This window comes from Amaranthus tricolor, chromosome 10 (genome assembly GCF_026212465.1).
Source record: "Amaranthus tricolor cultivar Red isolate AtriRed21 chromosome 10, ASM2621246v1, whole genome shotgun sequence".
Taxonomy (NCBI): domain Eukaryota; kingdom Viridiplantae; phylum Streptophyta; class Magnoliopsida; order Caryophyllales; family Amaranthaceae; genus Amaranthus; species Amaranthus tricolor.
Genome location: NC_080056.1, coordinates 21,464,201 through 21,473,607, shown reverse-complemented (window position 1 = coordinate 21,473,607; position 9,407 = coordinate 21,464,201).

Here is a 9,407-nt window from a genome sequence, read left to right as displayed (position 1 = left end):
ATTCAAATCAAACCAAGTTTGAACAACTTTATGCGAAAAAGTGACAAAAACGCTTGAAAAACCATAAAAACGCAACTTAGCACGTTATTTCAAGCATATGAATATTGTTTTGGATTCTAACCATTTCAACACAATAATATATACCAAATAGTGTTGTGTGCCAAGTTTCTTGCAAAACAAACAAGTTTGAACTAGTTTTTGCGACAAATTGCCAAAAAAGCTTAAAAAAACCTTAAAAACTTAACTTAGAACGTAAATTCATGCATATGACTATTTTTTTGGATTGTAACTATTACAACACAATAATATATACCAAATAGAGTCGTGTGACAAGTTTCGTGCCAAACAAACCAAGTTTGAACCACTTTATGCTCGAAAGTGCCAAAACCACTTAAAAAACGTTAAACATGTAACATAACACGTAATTTCAAGCATATGACTATTGTTTTCGATTGTCACCATTTCAACACAATAATATATACCAAATACTATTTAGTGACAAGTTTCCTGCAAAACAAACCACGTTTTAACCACTTTATGCGAGAAAGTGCCAAAAAAGCTTAATAACCTTACAAACACAACTTAGCACGTAATTTCAAGCATATGACTATAGTTTTTGATTCCAAACATTTCAATACAAATAATATATACGAAATAGTTTTTATTGTTAAGTTTCATGCAAAACAAACCAAGTTTGAACCACTATATCCGAAAAAGTGCCAAAAATGCATAAAAAATCTCAAAAACGGAACTTTGCGCGTAATTTCAAGCATATGACTATTGTTTTCGATTGTCACCATTTCAACATAATAATATATACCAAATAGTTTTGTGTGCCAATTTTCGTGAAGAACAAACTTACTTTGAACAATTTTATACGAGAAAGTGCTAAAAGTATATGACTATTGTTTTGGATTCTAACTATTTCAACAAAATAATATATGTTATTGTAATGTTGCATTTATATGAAAACAGTAACATGATAATAAAAAGGCTAGATAGTAAGGAAATGTCGAACCATGTTTCCGGCATGTAAAATACGGCGAACCCAGAAAGGTTATTTAACCTGACTTGTGGCTCGAGCAACATTGTACCAGAGGAGTGATGATTCCCACAAAGTTAGGGGTTTTGGTTTACCTCACCCTAACAGGCTCTTACATATATCAAATAAAGATCATATGTGTTGCATTCATTAAACAAGTAATCGAATTTCACGCCCTAACACTCAAGCAAAAGTGTTAGTAAATCACGCCCTGGTACTCAAATAGAAGGACCAGAAGTTATAAATATATAAAATTAACTCAAAAAAAAATCCTCTATATTGCATAAACCCTTTTACATATTACTTATTAAAATGCACATATTTGTATACTTGTATTATGCTGTCAAGCTTTTATGCTCGGCTTATAGCTGACCGATTGCCATTGGTTGTTACCTTATAATGGGAACAGATGTTGCAGGTGAATTTACATGAGATTATTAAGAAGCTATTGTATTGTTTATATAATATTAGGTTATAGTATGTATGTAATTTATAAAATGAGTATGTAATAACGATAATTATGTATTAAAGAAAGATGTAATATGTAAAATTATATTTTAATGATTTAAGTTTTCTTTGTTTTATTTGAAAATACTATTTTTTTTATTTGTTTTTCGCAACAATCACGGCTCGATAAACATCCGCTTTAGCATTACTTACTATTATATTATATTAAACCTATATTTAGAAAAGAACAGTCTGTTACACTTGGTATCAGAGCCAATATTATTCAAACAGTCGGATCTTCTTATCCGATACTAGGAAAGTCTGTGATAAATTACGTTTTTGAAAAAAAAAGAAATTTAGTATTTTAAATGAAAATTTTTTTATGTAAAAATGATGTGCTTATGTGTATTATGTGCTAAAAAATGTGATTTGCGATTTAAATTATATCTAACGCAAAACATTCCTACTCAAATAAAGGATGCTAAGAGGTGGTGGTAGAGGGTGTGTCGTAAGAGGTGAACCTTTGGAGACGAGGAATAATTTTGCTGAAGATACGACGCAAAAATGCAAGAGTTAAGGCTCTGGAAAATAAATTAAGAATGATGGAAAGGAATAATGAGAGCCTATTGAATTTAATGGAGAAGCAGATGAGTCGTTCCCATGAAGATGATGAAGGGAAATTCTATAAGAGATTGTCTAGTCATCAACCTCCAAAATATGATGGAGAACCTGATCCAGTTCGCTTTGAGGATTGGATTGCAGAAATGGAGAAACTATTGGAGGCCATAAACTGTCCGTCAAGATTGAAAGTGAAATTAGCCGCATTCAACTTAACAGGCACTGCTGAACTGTGGTGGAGGACTGTAAAACAAACTGCCATAGATTCTACTTGGGAACAATTTATGAAGAAGCTTCGTGATCAATTTTACCCAACCTCACTTCAGAGAAAGAAAGAGAATGAATTCTTGTTTCTAAGGCAGGGAACTATGCCAGTGATCGAATATGCAAGTAAGTTCAGAGAGTTGACTAGATTCGCTACCGAAATAGTGATCTCTGATCTGGGCAAGGCGATTAGATTTTTTGAGGGACTGAACCTCAGGATCCAAAAAGGCACTCCTAGATACTAAGATTTTGATGATTTATACAATCAAGCCTTGGAGTATGAGCGTATTTTGTAAAAAGTAGACGGGTTTAATAAAAGAAAGAATGAATATAGTGGGGGCGTTGGATACAAGAAGGCTAAGAATGAGGGGAAGAAGCTGTTTCAGATTGTAACAAGCCCGACACAGTAGAAATGTAGGTTATGTGGAAAAGATCATCGAGGCCGAAAATGTAATGAGAAGATTGTATGTTACAAGTGTCACAAGGAGGGATATCTGGCTAATAACTGTAGGGAAACGTTCAATCAGAGCAAAAGAACATCGGAAGTTGCAGGTAACAGAGCATTTGGCAATCAGAGGAATGAGACTAGAACATTAGTAGGCCTGCTTGCAAATGGAGATCATTATGATGGCTTACACCAGGAGTTTGAAAATGAAGGTAAAGTAATTTCTGGAAAATTTTCTGTTGGTAATTTAACAGCAAATGTTTTTTTTATTGTGCAGCGGATAGGACTTTTATTTCTAGTGCTTTTCTCCACATATCTTCTATTTCTTTGAAACCTCAAAAATCCCAATTGTGTATCCATTTACCTGATGGTACACCTTTCCTGTTGTTAGAATAGAAACTCTCGAGGGAATGAAGTGTATTCGGAAGAACTCAAAATCTCAACTAGAGACAATTTCTGTAATTCAAGCCTTACAAATGATAAGACAAGGAGATGAAGGGTTCTTATGTTTTGTTACTACCGAGGAACTGAAACCTAAACCTAGTTTGCAAGAAACCTCGATCGTTCAAGAATATTTTGATGTGTTTCCTGAAGAATTACCCGGTATACCTCCAAAAAGAGAAGTAGACTTCCATATTGACCTTATTCCTAATACCACCCCTATTTCTAAAACTCCTTACCGTTTTGTTCCAGCTGAATTCCCAGAGCTAAAGAAGCAGCTAGATGAATTGCTGGAAAAAGGTTTCATTCGACCTAGTGTTTCACCATGGGGAGCTCCAGTTCTCTTTGTTAGAAAGAAAGATGGGAGTATGAGGCTAGGCATTGATTATAGGGAGATCAATAAGATTACCATTAAGAATCGTTATCTTTTGCCAAGGATAGACGACCTTTTTGATCAGTTGGGGGGAGCAAGGGTCTTTTCGAAGATAGATTTGAGGTCCGATTATCATCAATTAAGGATTGTTGAAGAAGATATTTCTAAGACTGCATTCAGAACCAGATACGGGCACTATGAGTTTCTAGTAATGCCATTTGGTCTAACGAATGCTCCAGCAGCATTCATGAATCTCATGCGAAGATACTTCAACCTTTACCTGGATAAGTTTGTAGTTATGTTTATTGATGATATATTGGTGTATTTGATGAATGAAGAGCAACATGAGAAGCACTTAGGGATAGTTTTGGAGATCTTGATAAAGGAGAAACTTTATGTTAAGTTTAGTAAATGTGAATTTTGGTTAGAAAAGATATCTTTCTTCAGGCACGTTGTTTTGAAGGATGGAATTTCTGTTGACCCTGAAAAGATTAGGGTAGTGATGGAATGGCTGAATCCAAAGAGTGTTACTGAAGTAAGAAGTTTCTTAGGCTTAGCAGGCTATTACAAGAAGTTTGTGGAAAATTTTTCTAAAATTGCCCGACCGTTGTTTGAGCTGCTTAAAAAGGGAGTTCGGTTTCAATGGGGCGTGAAGCATAGTAAATCACTAGAAGAGCTTAAGAGGAGACTTACGACTGCACCTGTGTTGACCATGCCCGACTGTGGGAAAGCATTTGAGGTATATTGTGATGCATCGCATGAAGGTTTGGGAAATGTGCTAATACAAGAAGGCAAAGTAGTAGCCTATGCGTCACGGCAGTTAAGGCCACACGAGATGAATTATCTAGTACACGACATTGAACTAACAACCGTAATTTTTGCCCTGAAGTTATGGAGACATTATCTCTATGGAGTACCATGCAAGATCTTCACTGATCATAAAAATTTGAAATATGTCTTCAATCAGAAGGAGTTGAATATGCGACAAAGGCGGTGGCTGGAAATCATTAGACTTTGAAGTTGACATAAATTATCATCCTGGAAAAGCAAACGAAGTGGCAGATGCATTGAGTAGAAGGCCGAGGATATCAAATGCTATAATGACGGTACCTTGGGAACTATACCGATAAATCCAGAAGTTAGATCTAGAAATTGTTAATCATTGTCAAGTTGTTGAGTATTTGGGGGCAATGACTATACAACTTACTTTGTTCAAAAGAATTATAGAAGCACAACAAGAAGATCCCGAGTTAATCGAGTTAATCATTTGAGTTCAAAGAAAAGAGATAGAAGCGTTCGAAAAGGGTGAGAAAGGTGAACTAAGAATGAACGGGAGATCGTGTATACCAGACAATACAGAGCTGAAAGAAGAGATTTTGAAAGAAGGAAACCAAGGAATATTTCACTTACACCCTGGTAGAGATAAGATTATTGAAGAATTAAGAGAACTATTTTGGTGGAAAGGTTTGAGAAAAGATGTAGCTGAATTTGTATCTCGATGTTTGATTTGCAAGTAGGTAAAATTTGAAAGGGAGAAAAGTCCTAGACTGCTTCAACCACTAGAAATTTCTGAATGGAAATGGGGTCCATATCCATGGATTTTGTAGTTGGATTACCAAGAACGCAATGAGGAAATGACACAATTTGGGTAATAGTTGATAAATTGACCAAAGTTGCAAGATTCTTGCCAATGAAAGGAACATGGTCAGTAAAACAATTGGCTGATGCTTATGTTTGAGAAATTATAAGATTACATGGAGTACGGAGAACAATTGTGTCTGATAGAGATCCAAAGCTTTTGTCAAGATTTTGGGAAAAGTTACAAGAAGTATTCGGATCTAAACAATGTTTAAGTACCGCATTTCATCTGGCCACTGATGGCCAAACCGAAAGAACCATTTAGACATTAGAGGATCTTTTGAGATGTTGTATTCTTGAATTTGGTGGTACATGGGATCAGAAATTGTCTTTGATAGAGTTTTCATATAACAACAACTATCAAACCAACATCAAAATGGCACCAAACGAAGCCTTATACGGGAGAAAAAGTCGAGTGTTGTTGTGTTGGGATCAGATGGACCGAAATGTGCCTGAAGGAACAGATCTTATCCAAGACTTTATTAATAGCTTGAGGGTGGTGCATAGGGATGGCAATGGGTACTGGACCCGACCCGAATCCGTGGATCCGTATCCGTTTTCACGGATCTGGGTCCTAAAAATATAGACCCGTCGGATCCGGGTCGGATACGGATCCTGTTTAATTTCACGGGTCCGGGTCCGGGTCTGGAAAAAATACCCAGATCCGGACCCGCGGATCTAAAGGATCCGTTTTTTTAAATTTTTTTTTTTATATCAATATCATTAATTCCTAATCCCTATCTCTGATTTCAGTTTCAAAAATTTCAACTCTACCTAAGTTCTCTTCTTCTCCAGACGCACAGCTCTGCTCCAACCTTCAACGCCTCCAAGTCTCCCTCGCAGGTCGCAGCCTCGCTCCCTCTGCTCTGCTCTCCAGTCTCCAGACTCAGCTCAGCCTCCGGCCCTCCATGCAGACAGCGGCCCAGTAGCAGCAGCCTGCTGCTCTACGCCAAGCAGCCAGCAGGTTTCGAAATTCAAAACCTATATTTTTTTTTTTCCTACATTACTTTTGATTTATGTTGAGTAGTAGATATATGTCTAATGTTGAGTTTAGTGGTTGATTTATTTAAGTTTGGTGCTTGATTTATGTTGAGTTCAATGGTAAATTTTGATTTATGTTGATGTATTTGAGTTTAGTTGTGTTTAGTGGTTGATTAATGTTGATGTATTTGACTTTAATTGTGTTTAGTGGTTGATTAATGTTGATGTATTTGAGTTTGGTGCTTGATTTATGTTGATTTATGTTGAGTTCAATGGTAAATTTTGATTTATGTTGATGTATTTGAGTTTAGTTGTGTTTAGTGGTTGATTAATGTTGATGTATTTGAGTTTAATTGTGTTTAGTGGTTGATTAATGTTGATGTATTTGAGTTTGGTGCTTGATTTATGTTGATTTATGTTGAGTTCAATGGTAAATTTTGATTTATGTTGATGTATTTGAGTTTAGTTGTGTTTAGTGGTTGATTAATGTTGATGTATTTGAGTCTAATTGTGTTTAGTGGTTGATTAATGTTGATGTCTTTGAGTTTGGTGCTTGATTTATGTTGATTTATGTTGAGTTCAATGGTAAATTTATCACAGTGTATTGTCGAGTTGAGCAAATGGATAATCAAAATGATGGAATTGATGGTGCTTCTAGTCAACCTATTGAGCATAATATTCATGAATCATATGGGGAATTTGAGAGTAATGTTGATGTTCAGAATGAATCTACTGAACAAAGTAGTGCTAAAAGTAAGAAATTAACCTCAGAAGCATGGACTTATTTTGATCTTGTACATGTGAATGGTGTACAAATGGCAAAATGTAAGACTTGTAAGAAAATGCGTTCCTACAAAGGGAGTAGTGGAACTTCACATCTTCTTAAACATGCTAAAAAAAACATGTTCAAGTAGACATTTAAACCTTGCATCTAATCAATCACAATTAAAAGTGAAAAGAGAAATCGATGGATCTACTTACTTAGCAGTTAATGAAAGGCCAAAGAAAGTGGTTTTTGATCAAGAAGTATCAAGGAAAGAATTGATGAAAATGGTGGTAATGCATGAGTATCCTTTATCAATGGTTGACCACATAGGTTTTAGAAACTTTGTGAGGAGTTTAAATGACAACTTTAAGATGATTTCGAGAAACACATTGAAAAATGATGTGATAAAAACGTACAACACCGAGAGGAGCTCTCTTAAAGTCTTGCTTGAGCGTAATGAGGGTAGAATTGCAATAACAACTGACATGTGGACCGCCTCTACTCAAAAAAAAGGTTATATGGCTGTGACGTCACATTTCATTGATGAATAATGGGTTTTACATAATAGAACCCTAAGGTAATTTATTTTCCTTTCATTTAAATTTCATTGCCAAGTTATGTGAATTTTATTTAATTTTGAATCCATGTTGGTGTGTGAATTTTGTTTAGGTTTTGTTATGTTCCATACCCACATAACAAAGGGGTTCTTGCCAAGATATTATTGGATTGTTTTTCCCAATACACCTTGGAAAATAAAATCTCTTCTATTGTTGTTGATAATGCTACCACAAATGATGCAATGATGAATGTCTTGATGGATAAATTAGAAAGTAGTTCTTTAATGTTGAGTGGAGATTTTTTGCATATGAGGTGTAGTGCTCACATTCTTAACTTGATTGTGAGAGATGGTTTAGATGTCATTGATTCTGCTATTTGCAAAGTTCGAGATTGTGTTGCATTTTGGATGTCTACTCCTAAAAGAATTGAAAAGTTTGAGGAAGCTTGTCGCCTTTTGAGTGTGACTAAACCTAAAAGGGTGAGTCTTGATTGTAAAACTAGGTGGAACTCCACATATGATTTGCTTGACACTTGTTTGCCTTTTAAAGAAGTTTTTAATAAGTTGAAACGTCTACATAGAAGGTTGAATTTTGATGTGCCTAGTGATCATGATTGGCAAATGGCTACTCTTGTTTGTCAAAAGTTGGAAATATTCTACAAGGCAACTAAGGTTTTTTCTGGTAGAAATTATCCAACTTCAAATTTGTATTTTCGTAATGTTTGTGAGATTAAACTTGCATTAACTAAGTGGAGAGAAAATGACAATTGTGAGATTATTAAAAAAATGGCTGAGAAAATGGTAGAAAAGTTTGACAAATATTGGGATCATACTAATGAGCTTTTGGCCATTGCGGGCATTTTAGATCCGAGAAATAAGATGGATTGTGTGGTGCATTATTTTAAGAAACTCTATGGAGATGATGCCAATGCTAAAGTGGAAAGAGTAAGAAATACTCTTTATAATCTTTTCGATGAGTATAAAAGTCAATGTAATGTGAATGAAAGTTCTCCAGTGGAGACACAACTTGAGGATGTTGGTGATGAGGATGATTTCGCTAGGACTAAGAGACAAAAAATTGATTATGTGCCCATTAAAAGTGAAATTGATCAATACTTAGAGAGTCGTACTTTGCCGGAGAAAAATGATTTTAATATACTTGCATGGTGGAAGATAGACCAAACCTACCCAACTTTAAGAAAAATTTCCAAAGACATTCTTGCAATTCCTGTTTCATCGGTTGCTTCGGAAAGTGCATTTAGCACGGGTGGAAGGGTAGTAAGCGCTCACCGGTCTAGGCTTCATTCTCAAACAGTGGAGGCTTTGATGTGCTTGCAAAATTGGATGGTCGATGATGTCAAAGGTAATTTTATACTAATTTGCACATTTAGTCCATATTTTACTAACTAATGTAATTACATTTTTCGTTATTGAAGTTAATTTTGAAGGAACTTATGCTTGTTCAACTATCAACGAAGATGGTGATGATGTGGAAATATTGGACAATCTTGATATGGTATTTATTTTGCGTTATAAATTTATAATCTTATATTGTAATTTTTAAACTTTTATAAATTGCATCTATTAATTAATATTTTTTTGGTTTGTAGGATATTGACGATGTTGGTGTTGAAGAATTTTGACAAATTGGGAACATTGGATGATTAAGATTTAAGAACATTAATGATTGACGAAGTTATTTTGAATGTGTTTGTTGAATATTTTGAAGACAATTTTAAGTTGTATAATGTTTTTTATGGTGATTCATTGTGAAATTATATATATTATTAACATTAGTCTATTAAATATCGCTTTAATTGCAATCTAAACATATTT